The following is a 23,920-nucleotide window of genomic DNA, read 5'->3' as shown; positions in this document are numbered from 1 at the left end:
GCAGGGACAGTTACCAGGTTTAAGTGGAGTTGAAAGGAAGACTTCTCCAAAGCTAGAAATGCCGCATGAAATAATGTTAGAAGGTCCCGCGACATGAGAAGTTTCGTGTTATAAAAGTAGAATCATTTAGCTAAATCTGTGCTGTAAATACATATGTGAAAAAAATTGATAGAAGTAGAGGATTTTGATCTACTGAATTGCTTTTGTGAATGGTTCTGGAAGGCCAACAGTCCTTAGAATTCAGTTGACTTACATTTTTGTAAAGATAAAAATAGAATAATTTATTTAACAAATAAATAATAACTTGGTAAGAAAATAAGATATTGCATAATTTTAATTGTCTGCCCTTATTGAGATCATTAGTGACCAGATGATACTGTGTTAGGTCACGTGATACTTTTTTATTTTTTTTTTTATTTTTTTTTTGTGATACTTTTTTAAATTTTATTTTTGGACTACTTAAAAAAACTTTTATCGAAGCCACAATTACCTGACATGATGGTTTATTTCCATGTGTTATGTAGTTGAAATTAAACAGTTTATGTAAAAGGTAGATCCATAAATTTTTAAAGAAAAAATTCGGCCATGATAATTGAGATCATGAGGGATCATAAAGTTGCTATAGTTGGGGATATTTCTAAAACTCATTTTTAACATTGAGTATGGCACAAAAGTAGACTGGAAGCACACTGTCTGACTAGGGTAAACAGGATGAACAAATCGACTTTTCGACAAGTGTTGGGCATTTGGTTTCTTAGTAACATGGATCGATCTTGAATTTTGGGAGTCATTTCTACTTTAGGATTCTAATACCTGCATGAACAAGGCAAAATCACCCCATATGGTGATTTTATTGATTGGAAGGAGGAAATGCTTTCGGTGTGCTCGATTTTATATTGTAATGGTTGCAAAGACAAAAACAAAACAAAACAACAACAACAAAACAAATGACAGCACCCCACCCTCAGAAAAAAAAAAAACCTGACCCAGAAACCAAATTTTAAGTTGCTTTCATTGTTTTAAGCAAAGCAAGCTCCACTTTCGACTGCTGTGCTGCCCCATCCCCAGCCTGGGTTTTGGGTATATCCAGGACACAATGTCCTTCTCCATCCCTTCCTCCATCAGTGATCAGTACTTCGATGAAGCTCAAGTTCCTGGCATAGCTTACAAGAGAAATTGATGAGATAATTGTCTGACTTTTGTTGGCAGTGTTAACTGATGGTCATTCACTCTTTTATGTTAACTGATGGTCATTCACTCTTTTATTCTCTGCGTAGATCTTTGAGAATATCTGCAGTAGCCACCGGAAATGAATCTCTAACAAAGCCTCTATGTGTCCCTATGGTAAAGTAGATGGTAATACGGAGAAGGGGGGAGAGAAATGGCTATAAAACATTCTTTTGTACCTCCCCACCCACCACCAGTCTACACATAGGCACATTCATGATAATGCTTTGTGCTGCCACTGTGGAGAGCTAGTGTAGCATAGGGACTGAGAACATGAGTTTCTGAGCGTCATTCAAATCCTCCCACTAGGGCTCAGTAATAATGTGCATTTAGATAAGTTATTTGATGACATCCTCAAGCCACCACACAAAGGTTGTTATGTAGGTATAAGTAATCAAATACACTCCTAGTACCCAAAAACCTGATGCATGGCAATATTAGTATGATAAGTATGATAAGAAAAAAGTATTGGACTTTTACAATGGCTAGGGCCTGTGTAGCAGGGCTTAATCATGTCTAGCATTCTCTGAACAAGTAGCCATGGGCCTTATTTTAGATGTGGACAATGCAAGGCTTAGTGTTTTTTATTCACAATGCACTTTCCTGAGAGCACCATGAGAAGTCAACATGTAGTCTGGAAAAAGTCAGTCTCCCTCCCTCTCTCCCTCCCTCCTTTCCTCCTTTTTTTCCTCCTTCTTTCTTTCCACCCTCTCTCACTTGGTGTGTATATATAGCATTGCTTTGAGGCAATCTCCCTTTTGAATTCCCACTCCTAGACTCCCTTTTATTTCCCTGTGCTACATAGATATTTCTATTCTGTATAAACTCACAGAACATCACTCCTGATTTGTCCCTGCATGTATTCTATCATGCATTATTATAATAGAAAGGCAGTGTGTGGCCCCAGTACTTCTGCCCTAGTCAGCTTTGAAATGACACTGGCCCAGTACCCAAAGGTTCTTGTCCTTGTTAGTATTGATGATGCCAGTGAGTATGAACTGAAGTTTGTCACTGGTATAGCAATTCACCCACGAGTATATGCAAATATTCTTCTACTTACAATAATGTTGTGAACTGAAAAAAGATTGCGAACTGAAAAACACAAGACGAACACATTGTTTTTCGCAGAAAATGTATTTATCCACATAACTATTTGGAGCTTAGCAGTATATTCTGATAAAGAATGTTGATGGTTTTCTCTATGGTTTCATGACTGACAGCAAACTGTGGACTCTCCCGTCTAACATGGGCAGAGCTCATCATGGTCAAAGGAAAAGGTCAAAGTTCAACATTTGAAGAACTATTTCCAGTAGATATATATCACTTCTACCCTGTTATAAAACTGAAAAGGATAAGCTGAGCCATTAGCAGTCTGTGTATATCATATTTTGACATGAGATGAGCTTTCCTCAAAGGGAGGTGCAAGGAAATTTCTGATTCTTTGATATCTAGAGTTCCCTCATATGTAGTATTGATCCTGACAATAAAATGTTAACTTGTTTACTTTTGAGCAATGAAATACAGAGCTAGTACTTCTTATCTATTTTCACATTTCTCTGTCATCCATCTGCCTATCTTTTCTGTATTTTCTTTCTCTCTTTCTTCCTTTCTTTCTTCCTTCCTCTCTTTCTTTCTTTTTTTATCTATCTATATATCTACCTATGTATGTATGCATCTATCTATCTATCTATCTATCTATCTATCTATCTATCTATCTATCCACTATCTATCCATTCATACATATCTATCTCCCCGTGTGTGTGTGTGTGTGTGTGTGTGTGTGTGTGTGTGTGTGTGTGTGTTTAGATGTCTGTGGAAGCCAGAAGAGCACATTGGCTCCCTGGAGCTGGAGTTACAAGTGGTTGTTAGTTATCTCCTGTGGATTTTTGGAACTGAACCTGGGTCCTCCGTATGATCATTAGAAAGTGATTTTAAGTCCTGAGCCACATTTTCAGCTCCAGGATTTTAAAATTTAATTGGTAAAAATATTTTTATTTTATGGCATTTAATTATTCCAGAAATATCTGGCTTCCATGAAACATGTAGCCTGGACATGGAAAAGATGTCCACATGACTGGAGAATCTGCAAGTTGAGTGGGAAGAACTATTGTGTATCTAGAATCTGTCCAGGTCTCTGCATCCTCCTGACACATGGCAAACACAGGATTGTGAATGTGTACTCGGTGGGAGTAAGGACGTCCTGAACGAGTAAGGGCATGCAGATTGGTTTTGTTGCTAAGCAATGTTCTTGATTGCTAGTGAACAGCCATGGAGAAAGGGGAGAAGCTGAAGGATGTGAACTCCCTAAGGATTGTCAGGTTTAGGATAAGGTAGGAAAAGGGATCCACTCTGGGGAGTGCAGGGGCTTGTTACCAATGCAGGGCTGTGTTAAGCATCCCTCCAGTATAATCCAGACATGAAGGAGACACAGGGCTCACTTGCCTGGGAATGGGTTCCTTCTAGTCATTGTAACTATGGGATTGGTGCATTTTCTAAATTTTGGCTGTCCATGAAAGACCAAAAAAAATGGTAAAGGACTAAGAAACTAAGAATGGCAAAGAAGGGAAGTTTGTTTTAAAGTTTCTCTGCAATCTTAACTTGTAGATTTAACTTTCATAATTTGTTGCCAGGAGCCTGCCTCTATCCCTCTTTGTTTACCCTGGGGTTAGTGAGAATGCCCTCTTTTCTTAAGGAATATTCTGTTTCAAACCTGCAGACTCTCATGCTCTGTAAATAATGCCATGTAATGTTTCAATAATTAAGAAGGCTGGGTTTGAGTAAACTAAGGCTACACATTGCAAGTCACATTGAAATTTATTTTTTTTTATCCTTTTTATTGATAGAGAAAGTTGTTGGATACTGTAGTAACATTTTATATTTGCTGAAGGTTTTTGAAAAATTCCATTCACTTTTAACCACTGGAAAGTCTAATAAGACACTGGATCCTTTTAATTTTAAGTGGAGTCATTACCTAAAAATAAATAGCAAATTTGTTCTTTTAGCTTGGCAAAGTCTAACTAGAGGAAAATGGTATCATAGACACACACAGATACACACACACACACACACACAGAGAGAGAGAGAGAGAGAGAGAGAGAGAGAGAGAGAGAGAGAGAGAGAGAGGGAGGAATGGAGGGATACGATCAGTTTTATTGTGTATAAGTTTAAAAGAGAAAAACATGGTTCCCCCATCCCTCCTTCATTGGGTTGTGGAGGAGTGTGGGAGTTGCCTGTTACTGTTGAGCTAGAATGGGAAATAGAGGATGTAATATTGTACAATTTCCCGTTTGAGACTGTTCTAGAAACCTGGCAATTCTTTATATGTTCATAGAAGTAAGAAAATACCTGATACTGAAAGAGAGTAAAGCAGTGTTCTGTCAGTTCATGCGGACACTAGTCAGAGAAACCAAGAATCACCTATGGGTAACATTTCATCACAGTGTCTGTCTATGATGCTTAGAATACATGTGCCCCCAGGACAAGTAGAACAAAGTCAGCTCCACAAGGAGAGAAAACTACAACACATTAACCATTTTTGGAATGTTGGTGATGGGGGTTATCACAACTTTGTGGGAGATCTGCACATTCTTGTTGAGTGGGTTCTATGCTCACACCAGCACAATTTTTGAATCGCTCTTTGAAGTATAACACAATCTTATGGCTTATTTAAGAGGGCAGAGCACGGTTATAAAAGAAGATTTTGAAAAATACTAGCATGCTATAGAAAGTAAGCTGTTCCAGATTTATAGGTAAATGGCAACTGAGGGCAATTCTGATTGGTAAGTCAGGAAGTGAGTGATTCCTAATATGTCTGTGCTCTAAGAGTATATCTGCACAATATTTTAAAAGGTCCTAAATTGTTAATGTTCTTACCTCTAAATATGAAATTGATATCAACAGGTTATCTAATAACATAATCCTATAAGATACATTGCATATTCATTTGACAGTCTATGTGTGTTTGAGTTGATATAGTGAACATTAGCAGGATTAATTCTTTGTGTGTGTGTGTGTGTGTGTGTGTGTGTGTGACTTTTTAACATCACTTGGTTAAAGGACTGCTAGTCAATTTTCCTGCTTTGCTTCTGAGTAGGAGGTAATGAGAGCTGTAGGAAAAGCGTCAGCACCTAGTGCAACTCCTAGGGCAGTTGACTTGATGGGATGTTAACACATTCGCTACCTATAAGCAGAAACATTTTTGGTGTTGCCACTGATGCACGTTTGTTCTGCACTTACTACAGACTGGCAGTTACTTTGTACTGTTATGTTCTACGCTAAACAGAATGTCTTGTTTGATTGCTGGAACCCTCTGCTTCCTCTGGAGTTGTTCTTACACAATAGCTAGTAATGTCAAGTGAAAAAATATCAAAATAAAAGCAGTGGCGGGATGTGGGATGCAGAGTAAATACACGACTTTTAAAGGCCCCAAATGAGAAAGGATTAAGCAGTGTATTATTGGAAAGACATTGCACAGAATCTTATTGTTCAGCTGTTTCCTCATATTAGTTTGCTCAATAGAACCTTCTTTTAAAAGACTATAATCCTACCAACAGAGACTTGGAATTTAGGTCTTCCTGGGCTTTGGGGGAACAGATGTACATTTAGTTAAGATTCTGAATAATGTCTAGAGCGGGAGAGAGTACACAGTTACTCAAGAGCTGGGAGAGGACATGTGAAGAATTTCATAGGTGTGACTGAAGACAGCACATAAGTGGCTGGTGATTTAAAGAAGCAAGAAAGCAGGCTGTATCTGGGTGAGGTCACTCCTGTTTCCTTGGTCAGTGGAACTGAGCTAGGATTTAGGCGATGTGGATCAGCCTGTGTTTATCTACCCAGAGGATCAAGGCTGGGGAAGGTTGCCTTTTATGGGGAAAGGATTTAGGCAAAGCTTGTTGTTTCAAGAAAGACCACTTTCTGGTCTTGTAAAGCTTTATGAACAGACTCAAGTACTGGAAATGATCTCAGTAACGTGCAGGAGCTGGAGCCCATAGTTCTAAGTACTTTTTTTCCAAGAGATTTCTTTCATGTATGGTTTTTGAATCCCAGGAGCTAGATTGATTTTTAATATAGTTCACAGCATCTTTCAACTCACCTAGAGCCAGGGCCCTGTGTTATTCCTCTTGCAGAAATGGACAAAGTACTGATTTGAGGGCCAGCTTGACTCTCACTTGAGAAGTTTCCAAATGTGCTCATCTAGTGAGTTACACAACTCTACATAAACTCATGTTTCACTCTGTATAAGATGTGATGACTTCTACTTCATAGGCTTCCTGTGAAAAATCACAGAACCTGCCAGAGGAAGCACATGTAAAACAATGCTAACAGTGCTAAGACTATCAATTAAACTTTCCTCACATAGAACTCGAAGAGAGAAAACACCTTAGGGAACTCTAATCTCTATTTATCCACATGTCTTGAAGGTATTATATTGATGATACTTTATTTTGTACAATGTTTACTTTTACAAAAACACTTATAAAGGAAAGAGAACCATTTTATGTCAGATAGTGGGCAGTAGACAATTGGAATGGTGAGGTTTTTACTTGGTTATTCTTGTGAGGATCTTGTGAATGTAACTAAAACTGCTGGAACTTTATGTGTGTACAACAGCCATGTCATGTCTAGAGGATAACACTTCACAGTACCACTAATAGGTTCCTCACATCTCAGTGGGATGACATCACACTCAGGAGCAGGCATATGGGTAGCAGTAATTGGGTTTAGTCAAATAGAAAGAGGTGGAGGAGGAAGAGGAGGAGTGAAGAAAAAGAAGAGAAAGAGGAAGAGGGAGAAAGGGAAGAGGAAGAGTAGGAGAAAGGAGGAGGAAGAGATGTAGTAGTAGTAGAAGAAGAAGAAGGAAGAAGGAGGAGGAGAACGAGGAAGAAGAAGAAGAAAGAAAGAAAGAAAGAAAGAAGGAAAAAGAAAGAAGGAAATAAAGAAGCAGCAATTGACAAGGATATGGAATGGGAGGTCCTGGGGGAAGTTGAAGGTAAGGAATGAGAGGTGGATGTGATCATGATACATTTATATGCCTATAAAGTTTTCAAGGAGTAAATTTTTGAAGTTTTATTAAAATATTATTTATACTGTTTAACTTGTAATAGTTTTATTGTTATAAGAATTCATAATATTTATCTTGCCCAATGACTGTCTAATTTTCTAATCTGTTGTGAGATTTCCTAATTTTAATTTGCTCACACTGCCTTCTGAAATGTCTTTACATGAGTGGTGGGAACGATCAGAGTTAGTCATGGAGACTAGAATATAGTCATACAGAGATGTCTGTTTTCAGGGCTCTAATTTAAGTACCATTAGATTAGTGACGCAACAATTTAATAAAGACCCATGTACCTTGACAAGAAAATTTTAAAGAACTTGTTGCTGTTGTTTGACATTTAGCTCCATTCAGTGCCATCTCCCTTTTTGAAATGGTCACTCTGGGGAAACTATGTGCTAAATGCTTCATCTTTAATTGGTGGACAGGTTACTTCCCCTTTTAAAAATACATGGGCTCATTTCTGTTTGTTTTAAAAGATGTATTTATTTTGATTAATGTGTAGGTATGCATATATTTCATGCCATTATGGATATTGTGTACATGAAGGTATCTAAGGAGTCCATAGGAGGCCGCCAAATCACCTGGAGCTGGAGTTTCATGTTTTGCTATTATATCTGATACGTGTATTGGAAACTGACCTCAGGTCCTCTGCAAAAGCAGTGGATGCTATTAACCACTGAACTATCTCTCTCTCTCAAGACCCCTCCTTAATTTTTAATATTTTATTTATTTATATGAGAATTCTTTAAATGAATTTTAGATTGTAGATTCACTATCAGACTGTGTATGTGTGTGTATGTGTGTGTGTATAAATAAAATGTTAGAATTCCATATTAGTAGATTTTAGATACTTTTCACCTTCCCAAGTCTGATTAAGCATCATTTAGAATAAGAACTACATAAAGTCTTCAAAAATAAAGACTAGCAGAATGTGATAATTTAAGTACCCTATATCCGTTACTGCATTGATGAACACAAGGAACAGAATGATTAAGTGGTCTTTGTATAAGGCTGTTAAACTATTTGATGATTTATTTCACATGAGTGTTTTGTATACATAATGCAAATTTTAGCTATAGCAAGCCGCCCAATAGAACACTATTTGGTCTTCTACAAATGTGGATATAGTTGTGTTTATTCATGTCAATGCCAACTTATCTTTTTACCTACATGAACTCAGCTACTGTTTTCTGAATTATTCTGTGAGATTTTTCCCCTACTGTTTATTTGGCCACATATTTTCTTCAGATCTTTCTTCAATATAGTCATCTGTTCTTGTCCAAACATGACACTTATAAAATCTGGAGTGTAAAAATAAATAAATAAATAAATAAATAAATAAATAAATAAATAAAAAAAGAAAAGATTCAAGCTTTTAGTTCTTACCTCTTCTGTTTGCCTCACTTTCCAAGTATTTGATAAGATTTGACTCTTCATCCTTGTTTTTAGCCTTACATAACCATATGACTTGATATGGATGAAACATGAGCAGATTTAAGAGCTAGTATGAACTGTCATACAATTTCTAAGGGAGAGAGGTAACAAAAAGTCCTACCCACCCACTGTGCCTACAGACTACAGCATTAATCAGTGCAATAGTGACACGCATACATCACAGCATACATCATAATACTTCCCTAATTGGACTCAAGGCTAACACCACAAGAGGAAAACTATGCCTTGTCATGGAAACCTAGCCAAATGTCTGGGGCTAGAAAATGATGGATATTGGAAGAGAACTTAAACTACCTCTTTACTAAATGAGCACAATTCTTATCTACATTCCCAATCGTTATCCAGAAGCAAGTATAGTTCTCATACTTTATCAATGCAACTTCATTTTACAACAGACTATTACCGAAAGCCATAGCAGATCAAAGTGGAGAGAAGGAGAGGCTGTGTTGCCTAGTTCCATTAGAGACATTTACAACATAACTCCTACACTTAATGCTTAGAGATCACCATGGCACAGGAGGCAGAAACATTATTAGAAACAGAGGAACAGGAAGTTTGCTGTAGAATTGCATCTGTTAGAAATATCGGTGAAGGTATATCCATGAGTTCTAATTAACATTTTAATAATTTGTTTCTTAAGCAAGTCATGAACAAAGACGACATCAATAGACACGCTAACATGGAAGGGAAATCTGCCTCATTCATGGACGAAGAACTACAGACAACTAAGTAATATTGTAGGTGGAAAAATTAGTTTTCCCCAGGAAATAACACACCAATTAGCTATCCAATAACTAATTGTCAGTCCTGACATCATACACATACTAGTAACATTCTTGGATATGGACTGAGGAAATTGTATTTACATATTTAAGGGTCTGTCTGTATGCATGTCTATATATACATATCAATAATTAAAGAAAAAATGCCATGAAGCTGATAGAGGGTAAAAGAGGGTTATGTAGGAAGGATTGGGGGGCTGACAGCGAGGGGGAACGGGAAACACAATGGAGTTATATTTTATTTTTACCAATAAAATAGATAAAGTAGTAAAAAGCTAGTATGTGAGGCATCGAGCTGTCATGAGTTTAGCACTCAAAGAGCACATCACCATTCTCTTCAAGATTTTAGAACTCTCCTAGCCGCCGCCATTATACAGAAAGGTATGCTACAGTGTTTCAGGGCTGTAAGAGGATCTGGAGGATCTGGGGGGGGGGGCTCCTTTTTAGACTCACGCTTACATGGAATTGATACTTTTTGACAAGTTAGATAATCACCAACAAGAGATCCCTAAGAGGAATTTGTAGGCAATTTCTAGTTTTAATTCAGACACCAAGAATCTGTTATTGTCTCTTCCCATCATTCTAGGTGGGTTTTTTCGAAGCTGTTAAAGTTGCAAGCATATGAGCATTCTTAAATATTATACGAAAGTGAGAATCGCTATGCAGAGTGAATCATCTCTGACTCGATGTCTACTCTCAATCAATTACTGTAAAATTTAAAACCTGGTGCTGAGAACAAGTTTTCTCCAACACTGAATAATTCAGTCGCTCAGAGAGGAGCCAGTGACACGAAAAGTGTTGGCAGAATTCCTTTGGAAAAAAAAAACCAAGAGCAATCCAAAAAACAGATGGTCCCAAGATTAGCTCACCCTGCCAGGGTTCCTGAGATATTTTTTAATCTGGCTAAGATATAATCTGATCTGTAAAGCAAAAATCTGGTTTCAGGCCCAACTATAGGCAAAATCCATAAAAATGGTTAAACTCACTTTGGCAAATTCACAGAAAAACACGTGATCTATTTTAGGCTCTCCTTATGTGCAGATTTGAACTTAATTTATCTTGTGTGATTTAAATGAGGTCTTAAGAAAACTGTTGAAGAAGTAGTGAACCTAGTTCTTAACACTGGTTTTGCTACTAATTTACTATGTGATCTCAGGCATCATAAAGCTTAAAATTAGAGTGTAGCATCAGCATTCAATGAGTGTGTGTTCTTTAAATAAGGTCAAAGTTGATCTTATTCAGAATTACATTCTGAGTTCAGAAATACAGATTGCAAGGGAAGACAGCAAGTCTCACACTTCACACTCTAGCAGGTGTAGCGGATCGAAGGCAATGAAATGTGCAGAAAATAAATGATTAACATTTTATCTGTTGATGTGATGAATTTGTGAGCTTTTAATCCTTGGTGCTAACATCTAGTCTGTTGGAGACATCTATTTGTACTTTGAAGAAACTGTACTGTTTTTCATGTCTTCTTGAGTACATGTGCGGGTTCTGAATGCAGAGAAGAGCTGTGCTGCTTCCTGGGTATGGCACAATCAGGAAACTAGCACTCATTTAAGTAAATCTGCAGGAAGAACATGGAATATATTTCTCATTTTGTTATTCTAGCAACATATTACAGAAATATGATGCTCCATATGAATCAAATAAAGATCATTATATATATTCATCTAGAATCGCTAAGATAAACACATATACTGTGAATGTATTCCAGGATCTATTTAGTATAGTATACATGTGATGATATATATATATATATATATATATATATATAGGTATTTCTGTTTGTAAAAATACAAGGCTTCACTTTATTTTTTTATTTTTTTAAAGATTTATTTATTTTATTCCTAGATGGTTGTGAGCCACCATGTGGTTCCAGGACCCCTGGAAGAGCAGTTAGTGCTCTTAACCACCGAGCCATCTCTCCAGCCCAAGGCTTCACTTTATTACACCTTGCAAATAAGACCTGAAAGACAGGCTTTCTACCTCAGCCCCCCAGAATCTTACGTCTCATGGGTGCTGGCCACATGCAGCTCTTTCATTGCTTTCTGACACATAATTCTGAGGTGACTATGCTCCTTTAATTGAACTAATACATTTTCCAGAAGTTGAGCACGCTTTTTGGTTAATGAGCTCAAGTCCTTTGTGTTCTGATAGCTTTACTACCGTATGTCCAGTTTTTCCTGGGACCACTGACCTGAAGTCATTCATACCAAAATCAGTGTAGCTTACTGACTGGTATATTCTGAATGTTTGAGCTCCTAAAAACCCATGGTCGGAAAGCCAGTTCACAAGGCAAAGGTACTAAGGGGTGAAGGCATTTGGCAGATGACCCTGTTATGTGGATGGGGCCTTCACAGAAAAAAGATGCGTTTGTATCTTCCAGCAGGTAAGAACATGCTTCTGGAAATAAGGAAATGGGATCTCCACTAACACTGACTGTTTCGATCTTGAATAGTGGCTTAGTTTGGCTTGTGCTGCTGTGAAGAGACACTGTGGTCGAGGCAACTCTAATAAAGGCGAACATTTAATTCAGGTGTGCTTGTAAGAGTCCATTATCGTCACGGCAGGAAGCATGACACGGTCCATGCAGACATGGTGCTGGAGAAGGCTGAGGTTCTATATCTTGAACCGACGGCAGTCAGGAGCAGATTGTATTCCAGGTAGCTAGAAGGAGGGGTAAAAGCCCACACCACAGTGACAAATGTACTCCAACAAGGCCACACCTCCCAGTAGTGCTACACTCTGGGCCAAGAATATCCAAAGCACCGCAAATAGCAACTTTAGAATAGTAAAATAATTTTATGTTGTAAACAAGCTACCCAGCCTATAGCATTTTTATATTGTGGTTTGGACAGGCTAAGATATGCACTAAACTTTTAATATTGAGGTATATTAAAGTAAACATTAAATGGGCTTATTGTACAAATTCTAATGACTGTAAAAAATGCCTTACATTACTTAAAAAGAATCTAAAATGATTTTTGATTTGTAGGACTCACTGAACTCTATTAAATATATTAGATAATTAAGAATGGGGACAAACTCATATTTCAGTTGAGCATGATAATTTTCATTGATATTTCTGTATATAACTACAACACTGAATGAACAAAATAGAATAGTGGTGAGGAAATTGTAACATTGGAAATTATGACCATATAGTATGTTATGTAATTTCATCTTGCAGAAAAAGGAAGAAAGGAAGGATAAAAGGAAAAAGAAAGGAAGAAAGAAAGAAAGAAAAGGTTGTGCACGTATGTGTGTTGTGTACATAGCAGTATTTTTAAAATAACTATAAAACACACTTAGAAATGGGTTTCTAACTCTTCAGCTTCATGATATATATTCATGTTACTAAAATAATAAATATACTAACTCAGTAAGTGTGCACTTTAAATAGAGAAGGATAGCATAGTATGTCAGAAGTGGCAATCTGATATAGTAAGGAGTTCATGATGTTGACTTAGGGAAAATATAAGAAAAGTAATAGAATATATCTATAATCTATTTAAACTTGGTTCTGGTTTTGAGATCTTTCAATGACCAGGAGGACAAATGCATATAACATAGAATCTATGATTTGGACAGACATATTAGAAAGTGAAAGGAGTATATGTTCAGAGATTGCTAAAGCAATTCAGGGCCATCCTTGAAATTCAATGATAATGAAACAAAATCAGTAATACATTTCCCTTTTTACACAACTTAAATAAATTGTGCCACTAAACCTTATGCTTTTACTATTTGCTTTAGTCAAATTTTTTTCTATAGCACAATGTTTTAAACCATGCCTCATTCCTAAAGCACCTTAAAGATTTCTAGTGTATCTTGAAATAGCATTTAAAACTATTTTAACCAAAACTCAACCCTACTCACACACTTTAAAGAAGTGCATTTGAAGTTCCATATACATTTCTTGAAATGCCTCTCTAGGAAAAAAAACCCAAGAAAACTGTAATACGATACTGTTCAGTAGAACTTGAGTGTTGACAGACATATTCTGTATATCCCACACGTACTTAGAATGGGACTATTTTCATTTTTGGAAGGTAAACTACATAACTACAAATATGTATGAGCAGGAGCCCCTCTATTGTGCAGCATGTGTCTAGTTTCTGCTTCAAGGTTTTGCTGAACATTTGAACATTTACACTGGAGAATAGAGAGGTAGATTATCCCATTATCCTGCCAGAGAATGATCAAGCATGCATGGCATTCAAGGTCTCACAAACAAATTGGTGCTGTCGCATGACTTTCTCTGCCCTGCTTTGTCTTCTTCCCATGATTAGGGAAAAGTTGCCCTGTTTTTAAAGTCTAACTTGAATGTATCCTTTCAGTGTTACTCTTGAATCAGTTGCTGTGTTGTTTGTAAACATAGATTAAAATCTATATAGTGTCTCCTGTCTCCACTGGTTTTAAAAAAGATTCCCCTCCATAATATTTATATCCCCCAGATTTATTTTTTCATTATATTGTTTGTCATACAACCAATAACTAGTGACCACGTAAAGGAATGAATAAAGAAATAAGTGAAGAGATCACTAGTAGACTAAGACTTAGTGCTATTTCAAGATACATTAAATATTTTTCTGGGATCTTCCTTAGGGATACTATGTTACATTAAGCAACCCTGTGTAGGTAGAGGAGTGAGAAAGGATACATCTGCTAAAAAGAGTTTTTTTTAAAATGTAGCAAATATAATTAAATATTGATTCAGTCTTGCTTTTAAGTATGAGGAATTCTCTGAGTATACTGTGTTATTTTTGTTTCTAGATGAGTTGAAAATTTAGTACTGTTATTCTAAGGAAGTTACTTGCTTTGTGATAACTTTCCTCATTTATTTTACCTTTATGAATTGTGATAAGATGGAATATAATTTATTGAGTTTAATCTTATGTAGGCTACAGCATTGGATTGTAATGAAAGAAGGTTATATAAAAAGGGAGAAAGACATAAGCAACTTACTATTCTACCATCAAATTCACTATGACATCAAAGACTACATAAAAAATGAGTTCTTAGGAGGATAAATGGCTACCTATCACAGAATAGTTTACAAGCTTTTAATACTCTATTATTTAGATTGTATTTCATATTTGAAAATAGATAACTATTATATGCAATTAGCTGCATGCAGCCCACACCAGTGGTTCAGGTATAAAATATTAATATTCATATAAATTATTAATATACTACACATACTTTATGAGTGAATTCTGAGCTTAAGGATATTTTTATGTATATACTAATTTCCCATGAAAATTAGTGTTCAAAGAAAGACCAATTACATCCTTACTTCACACAGAGCTATCCACTTGAGGAAAGTTTGATTAATAGGTGAGTTTTAAAAGGTGTTATTCTTCAATTAAAGGCGTTACATTTCTATAGTCAAAAAGTCTTCCTATTATATTCAACAATAAAATAAGTATATTATTTAAACCATCTCACTATTTTTTATGAGTTTTCTGGACATAATTTTTGAAATATAGAATAGTTTATAATTGATAACATTTAAAAAGCTGACAACAGTTTTATTTTTAAAGTGACTTCAATAACATGGATTTTCATGGAAGAAGAACTTTTTATGAAATCAGATAGCAGTTTCAAAATTAAAAGCAAGAAAATGGGGGGATTTCTCTGTTTTGTCTACAGTTTTAAAAAAATAGTTTTGAAAATACTGTTCAATTTATTTTGAGTATTTTCTCTCCCGTTCTTCAACTACTCTCAGATATCCCCCACCTCCCTATCTACACAGCTGTTTTCTTTCTGTTTTCAAATGAACCAAAATCCAAACAGAAACAAAATGGCTTCTCCTATACTTATATTTACAGACAGGATTTATGCTCTTACTGCATTTGGCTTTAGCTTTTATAAATTATTTTTCCATCAGCTGAGTGTAGAAACATGCCCCTTACATTTATTTGCACAAGATCAATTTTCTCATTTCTTTTAGGAGTAACCTTTATTCTGCTACAGCTATGAGTCACATCCTCTTCCTTGTCAGTGGGGTTTTAGAAAGCGTATCGCTATTGAAGAGCAAAGAATACTTATTTCTTTACTGGATGATAACAGAGTATGGGTGCAAAGTCTTCTAGAATGAATAACTGTTATATAAAAAATTTTCAGCAATATGATATTCTAAATGAAGCAACTGAGGTTAAGTCTACACAGAGGCTGTACGCAATTAATAATTATAATAAGGAATGGAAGAAAATAGTGATGGAGGTAATTTAGATTGATGTGAGATTTATCAGGTGGGTTGTGCTCAAGGAATGATGTATAAACTGAGATGAACAGGATCAGTTGGAGGCTTCCACAGAAAGAGGGAGGTCCTTACTCTTAGGAAGTCAAGGGTGATACAGTCGTGGTTGATGTCAAAGAACTTAAGATGGACTGCTAACCCTACAAGGCAAACCGTCTGGAGGGGCTCTCAGAGGTCAATGGCTCATATATAATGAGAGACAAAGAAAAGGAACTGCAGGGAATTGGCTGAAATATTCAAGGTCAGCTGGGCACAGGAAAATAATTTTATCTTTGACTTAAAAGCAGTAGACTTCTAAAGTAGACAGGGTAGACATTGTTACTATCTACTTTAAAAAAATGGGGACAGTGCCTAGTTTGTATTGGATGGCTTATGTGTAGGCAAGAGTTCACTGAGAGTTCAGAATTTCACCTTGTTACCGAAGGTAGATGAGGAATTCTCAAAGTAATGTGATACCAGGGTGTGGGAAAATATACACATTCAAAATTACTCATTGGCGTATGTGGGAGACACAGAAAGAGAATATTTAAGATGATTGCAACATCCTGTCTTGGAGATAATGGTGGTGGTACAAGAGTTGCAAATCTGTGGACCCTGTTTTGAGCTGAATTCAAACAGCAATAATTTGAGATATCCTGGATTTGATATGTCAGTGATATACATTAGTGACTCCCTAAATTAAACAGTTGAGTATAAAACATGAAGCACCAGTCATAAATGGAATATCTATATCACTCACACAAGACACAGGAGTTGGGAAGTGCGGAAAAGATTATAGGAGTCAGATGAAGGGCCAAGAAAACACAGTCCAGAGAACCAACTCCACATGACACACAAGAGCCACAAAAACTAAGTGGCAAGTATGGGGATGACAAGAGTCTGCATTAGGTCCCCTGTGTATATGTTGTGGTTGTTAGCTTGATGGTTTTTGGGGACTCCTAAATGTGGGAGCAGAAATGTCTTTGACTCCTTTTCCTGTCTTGGGGCTCAGTGTGAGGGCTTTTGCCTTGTCTTATTAGTTATATATCTATATTATTTCTATCTATCTATCTATCTACCACACATGCACGCACGCGCACGCGCACGCGCGCGCGCGCGCGCGCACACACACACACACACACACACACACACACAACGTCATGGTTGATTTGTTTAGCCTCTTTTGGAAGCCTACTTTTTTCTGAATGAAGATGGAGTAGGAGTTGGTGAGAGAGGGTAGGGGAATCAGGGAGGGTTGGAGGGAGGGGAACTGTGTTTGGAATGCGTAGTATGAGATGAATGTATTTTCAATAAAAAAGCAAGAAATTTTCAAATAATAAAGCTATTTAAAAATATGAAGCTCAAATGAGAGTGTGGCTTGGAGAGAATAGGTTGTGTTTTCAAATTTAGATTTTGGTAATAATAGTACAAACAATATAGTTCTTCCAATTACTACTTGAATCTATGTGTATATTTGTGTATACCTGTTATAATGGCTACTCTTGTTTTTCAGCATGACCACATCTAGAATTAACTAAAAAATTAAGCCAGTGGGCACACAATGGATTTTTAGTTAATTGCATCATCTGCTATAAGTAGATCCACCTTCAATCCATAACACTTGAGGTTATAAGACCCACCTTTAATCTGGGCCAAGGCCTTTCCTGGAAGCTTATACAAAGAACAAAGAAGAAAGAAGTCCTTTCCCTTTGACTGCTTCCTTTCACTCTTGGTTAAATCCATTTTGTCACTGGCATTAGAACCCATGTCTTTGAAATTCTGCTATGTACCGAAGACTAGATGAGACATCCAGCCTTGTGAACTGAATGACTGCTGGAGATAGGAGTTGTTGTAGTACTTGGACCATAATCTGTAAGCCACTTTAGTAAATTCTGTTTATATTCTATCGGTTCCGTTTCTCTAGAGAACCCTGACTAATGTACCTGTATATATTTCACTTAATAGTTACAATCGCCTTGATAAAACAGTTATATTTATCCTTATCCTTAAATTGGAAAAAAAACCCTGAAGGATAGAAACAAAATAAAGTAGGAAGTACAGAATCGTGGTTAGAATTAAGGCAATATGTGTGGTTCTCATACCTACTGCACTAACTGCCATTCAAAAAACATAGCTACCTGTGAGCAGAAAAACTTAAGATGGCCAATTTATTATTATTATTTTACTTTATGACAGCAGAAATTCAATCTTTTATCACTTCAGTGGTATTTTTGGTATTTTTTAATCCCAATCTGTAGTCTATACTATTTGTACAAAACAGTTTATACACAAGGGAGCTTTGAATGCTCAAGAATCTGGCGTTTTTCCTTTGTATGTTCAGCTGGCAAGTTTGTTCTATACTAATGTGCCTGACATTGGCATGAGCATAGGTAGGCGCATGCTGTACCTACTGGACAGTGTACACTTAGCTGCAATTCCAAATGGTACAGACAATTAGTCACATCCTTCTTTCTTCATGATGCTTCACTTACTCTCTTATGAATGCCATGGAATGATCAAAACAGATGGCTTCCATATTCTAAGTATGTGGGGAATTGGCTTTCATTTGATTCAATGAGGAAGAGACCTGCATATTACATTTGACCTTATCAGATTTATCTTCTGTGGTAGATGTCTACTGTGTCAATAGGAAGGGTTAATATACTCAGTTATGAATGGTAAATAGGTTTATATCTAGTTGTAAAGATTCTGATGTAACAGACAACTTAATTCCTAAATTTAGGTGAACAAAGAAGAAAAAAACTTTGAAGAGCTTGGTTAATGTGGCAGAGTAATTTTGTCATTTACCTTCCATAAATTATGTGTAATTATGTGCACCTTACCTGTGGTAGGTCATTTGACATGTCTATTAATGGGTCAACATTAAAATGGAAATGAAAGCCCCTCCCCTTTTTCCCGTTTTTTCTTTATAAACTTGAGTATTTCTTATTTACATTTCGAATGTTATTCCCTTTCCCTGTTTCCGGGCCAACATCCCCCTAGCCCCTCCCGCTCCCCTTATAAATGGGTGTTCCCCTCCCCATCCTCTCCCCATTACCACCCTCCCCCCAACAATCACGTTCACTGGGGGTTCAGTCTTAGCAGGACCCAGGGCTTCCCCTTCCACTGGTGCTCTTACTAGGATATTCATTGCTACCTATGGGGTCAGAGTCCAGGGTCAGTCCATGTATAGTCCATGTATAGTCAGGGTAGTGGCTTAGTCCCTGGAAGCTCTGGTTGCTTGGCATTGTTGTTCATATGAGGTCTCTGGCCCCTTCAAGCTCTTCCAGTCTTTTCTCTGATTCCTTCAACGGGGGTCCCATTCTCAGTTCAGTGGTATGCTGCTGGCATTCGCCTCTGTATTTGCTGTATTCTGGCTGTGTCTCTCAGGAGAGATCTACATCCGGTTCCTGTTGGCCTGCACTTCTTTGCTTCATCCATCTTGTCTAATTGGGTCGCTGTATATGCATGGGCCATATGTGGGGCAGGCTCTGAATGGGTGTTCCTTCTGCCTCTGTTTTAACTTTTGCCTCCCTATTCCCTGCCAATGGTATTCTTGTTCCCCTTTTAAAGAAGGAGTGAAGCATTCGCATTTTGATCATCCGTCTTGAGTTTCATTTGTTCTAGGCATCTAGGGTAATTCAAGCATTTGGGCTAATAGCCACTTATCAATGAGTGTATACCATGTGTGTTTTTCTGTGATTGGGTTACTTCACTCAGGATATTTTCCAGTTCCCTCCATTTGCCTATGAATTTCATAAAGTCATTGTTTTTGATAGTTGAGTAATATTCCATTGTGTAGATGTACCACATTTTCTGTATCCATTCCTCGGTTGAAGGGCATCTGAGTCCTTTCCAGCTTCTGGCTATTATAAATAAGGCTGCTATGAACATAGTGGAGCACGTGTCTTTTTTATATGTTGGGGCATCTTTTGGGTATATGCCCAAGAGAGGTATAGCTGGGTCCTCAGGTAGCTCAATATCCAATTTTCTGAGGAACCTCCAGACTGATTTCCAGAATGGTTGTACCAGTCTGCAATCCCACCAACAATGGAGGAGTGTTCCTCTTTCTCCACATCCTCGCCAGCATTTGCTGTCCCCTGAGTTTTTGATCTTAGCCATTCTCACTGGTGTGAGGTGAAATCTCAGGGTTGTTTTGATTTGCATTTTTTAGGTGTTTCTCAGCCATTCGGCATTCCTCAGCTGTGAATTCTGTTTAGCTCTGAACCCCATTTTTTAATAGGGTTATTTGTCTCCCTGCGGTCTAACTGCTTGAGTTCTTTGTATATTTTGGATATAAGCCCTCTATCTGTTGTAGGATTGGTAAAGATCTTTTCCCAATCTGTTAAACCCCTCCCTTTTAAGTCTAATGAGGAAAAGGAAAGCAATAATTCTCATGAAATGGTAAATCAAATACCTCTAGATATATAGTAACCAGTCAGTTCTTAGTAGCTAATTTTATTGCTATTTCTATATTTGATGGTTATTAAACACAGATAATCTTTAGCTTATGATGTGGCTATGTCCCCCTACCCAATATGTTAAATTACAAAATAAAAATATATAATATAACACATAAATAAATACACTTAATGGATTTTACAAGTTTTTCCTTCAAGTTGCTTACAAGCACACAATTGATGTCATAATGAAGTGTGGATATCTCATGGACATTATTTCACTATAATGAAAATGAAAGATACAATCTGCTCTTGGATATGCTTTTATAATATCATCAAGTTAATCTTATTATTTAATAAGTGATTAACAGTCAGAATATTATCCATCAAAATTCAATAGGAACTGTTGTCAAAAGAAGAAACTCACTGACCAGCATCTTGCCACACTATTGTTTCATGTTTTGTAGAATTTCATTTTAATCTTATTATTGGGAGTCAAATAAACATATACTTGATGGGTTTTTTTTGTTAAGTTTTTTTGAGAAGTTGAAAAGGAGGACATTTAAAATAAAATTTGTTTTCAAGAAAACCAAAGCATATTTTGTAAATTTCTATTGAGTAATATATATATGTATATATATGTGTGTGTGTGTGTGTGTGTGTGTGTGTGTATGTGTGTGTGTATACATATACATATATATTTACATTAGTTAATGAAATCGTATGGAGTTCCAGTTGTCAGAATGATTTATTCAAGGACTGCTTCTGTGGCCATCAGTATTGATACTTTTATTCTTTCAGAGGATCCAAAAACCCACACTAATACAAATTAGAGGTTAGTATCTGTTTTGTAATAAATTCAAGTCATCCTTCCATTACAGCTTATTTTCAATTCATGTCTGCTTTATTTGTTGTGAGCCACAAATATCAGGCAGAGGGGCGTGCTTTTTTAATAAGAATTTAGCCATTTTAACTAATAACTCATAGACATAGTCACTATTACTGACAGACTTATTGAGTGTTTACTTCTTGCTCAGCATTGAAAAAAGCACTGTCAGCACAAAGAAGAAAAATGACAGAATTTCCGTTTAATAAGAAAGCTATACATGCATGCACATGATTGCAGCACGAGTCACGGTGCAATGAACACCACGGAAGGCAGACAACACAAGGTGGAGAAAGGAACTAACTCCTTCGAGGACAACTGATAAGCTTTTCACAGAGGTCTTATCGAGAAGTTTACATTGGCCTGAAAAGAGCAGTCCATCCATAATAAGACCAACAGAATCAACTAACATGTATCCTTGGGGATCTCAGGGTCTGAACTACCAACCCAAGAATATGCACAGGCTGGACCTCGGTGTCCCTGCTGCATATGCAGCAGATGCGCAGTTTCACCTTCATACGGGTCCTGAACACCTGGAACTCGGCTAGCCCAAAAGTCATTGCCTGTTTGTGGGATATGTTTTACAAGCAAAAGACTTGAAGTGCCAAGATGGGGTTGGGGATACCCAGAGTGGGGCCCCAACTTGCTCAGAGGAGAAGGGAAGCAGAGATTTGAGAAGGATTGTGGGAGGGGGTGACTGGGAGGCAGGCAGTAAACAGGATGTAAAGTGAATAATTAAAAATAAAAAAGTAAAGAAAAAAGAGAATGAGTTCATTTAGTTCTTGGAAAGGGAATTCACACACACATGCACACATACACACACACACAGACAGAGAGAGACAGAGACAGAAACAGAGAGACAGAGAGATAGACAGAGAGAGACAGAGAGAGACAGAGACAGATAAAAGAAACCATGCAGAACCGTTGGAGAGTGAGCATTTGAGGATAGATGTTTTCACAAACCAAATCTATACAACTAGCTGGAAGGTCATGGAGCATTTCCTCAGGATGACCTAGCACCTACCTTACAGTGATCATAAGAACTCAGCACTTGCTACTCATACAGCTTGTTAAGAAAACAATGAAGCAAGAAATCATATAGAACAGCCTGGATATCTGGGGTTGAGCATCGTAGGAGGGTTGGGAATTTGATCCATCTAATGATTTAGATCAATATGGATAGAATATAGCCAGCACAGCAGTCCTGAGTCCACTGGTTCAAGCACCACTTACAGTGGTTCGTTAATCTCTCCAGGTTCAATCTTCATGTTTTAAGGTGGTCTGAAGACATTATACTCAGACACAGGGAACATCTCAGACTATGCTTGATGTTTCAGTGTGTCAGATGGAGCCTGACACAATAGTTTTAACAGCCTTTGTTTGATGCCTCATTTCCCAGTTTTGTGTCTATTTATATCGTTCACCAAAAATTGTATAGCTTTGTCCTACATTCATTGTATGACAAATTAAGAATTATAAGCTCATCATTATCTTTAATCTGTGGCAGTGAAGCATAATAGAAATGAATAAGTAAAGTTGAATTTAATGGTTGCAAAAAATTCCTGTACAACTTCATGGTATTGAATATTATCCTCACTGATGGGCGTACTGATTCAGAGTACTTAAATCTGCCTACATATTGATCATCTATCTGTCTGTCTGTCTGTCTGTCTGCCTATCTACCTATCTTTCTATCTATCATCTATCTATCCTTGTCTATCATCTATCATCTATCATCTATCTGTCTGTCTGTAGGTCTGTCATCTATCTATCTATCTATCTATCTATCTATCATCTATCAATCTATCTATCTATCATCTATCAATCAATCTATCTATCTATCTATCTATCTATCTATCCCTATTTGTCTGTCTGTCTATCTATCACTTATCTGTCTGTCTGTCATCTATCTATCATCTATGTAGCTATCATCTATGTATCTATGTATCTATCTATGTATCTATGTATCTATCTATCTATGTATCTATGTATCTATGTATCTATCTATCTATCTATCTATCTATCTATCTATCTATCTATCTATCTATCATCTATCTATCTATCTATCTACCTATCATCTACTGAAGACTTAAACCATAAAATAATAAAAGAGACTAAGGTTATCTCTTAAAAGCAGTTGTGATTTCTAATGTAAGTGCCTGTTTGTGCATGTGAGCATGTGTGTGTGTGTGTGTGTGTGTGTGTGTTTTCTTTCTGCATGCCAAGCCTGTCTAAATAACATTTACACAAGATTCATGGGAACAAGAAAAACACATTTTTAGGGTATGAATGACATTAATGACATATCCCCCTATGTGACTGGAGGACTCAGTTGCAGTACTTTTGTTTTTGACATTTCTCAGTATAAACTTTCAGTTAAATATCAGTCACTGTTTCAACTTAGAGAAATTTCTTTTGGAGAAAGCAAAAGAACATTCCTTGTACTGCAAAAATGGGGTTAAATTATGAAAGCACATCTATATTTCTCTTAACTCAAAGGCCTTTTAGAAATGGACCTTCTGATTGTTAGAAAGGAACAAAAGCCAAGGGCAGAGTGGAAACCAGTATCAAAGAAGAGAGGTAAAATTGGAGCCACCAAAGGTGCAACCGGAGAAAGACAAGAGCCGAGCCGGCTGCACGGCGCAAAGCAGGGAATAATCACAGAAAGGTCGAGGCAGGTCAAACCAAGGAGTGTGAGGACCGTAGTGAGTGAAGACAGGAAAGGGCTCCTCCCTGCCTAACGTTCAGTGTAATGGATGCTGAGATCTGTGCAATGTCTGTACCAGGAAAGACAGGGAAATGTCGGTGAAATTCACCGGACTAGGTACTGAACGCTAAGTGGCGCCTTGCATGTACGGCTATGTC

The 23,920-nt window shown here is 37.0% G+C and overlaps 1 protein-coding gene and 1 long non-coding RNA gene across 16 annotated transcripts in view; both read right to left on the bottom strand.

The window, feature by feature from the left end:
• Robo1 (roundabout guidance receptor 1) overlaps positions 1 to 23,920 on the bottom strand; it is a 1,040,826-nt gene that overhangs the window by 542,411 nt on the left and 474,495 nt on the right. The window lies entirely within an intron of this gene.
• LOC108352379 (uncharacterized) lies at positions 1,914 to 18,761 on the bottom strand. Of its 2 annotated transcripts, none has more exons than XR_005491060.2 (3): positions 8,672 to 18,761; positions 6,320 to 8,586; positions 1,914 to 4,198 (listed from the first exon to the last, which is right to left on the bottom strand). It is a non-coding gene; the product is annotated as an uncharacterized LOC108352379 (long non-coding RNA). The 2 variants fall into 2 exon arrangements; XR_010055999.1 differs by having other exon boundaries at positions 6,320 to 6,516.

This window comes from Rattus norvegicus, chromosome 11, assembly GCF_036323735.1.
Source record: "Rattus norvegicus strain BN/NHsdMcwi chromosome 11, GRCr8, whole genome shotgun sequence".
NCBI lineage: Eukaryota > Metazoa > Chordata > Mammalia > Rodentia > Muridae > Rattus > Rattus norvegicus.
The sequence above is the reverse complement of the archived record's forward strand: the minus strand, read 5'-3'. Positions and strand labels throughout refer to the sequence as shown.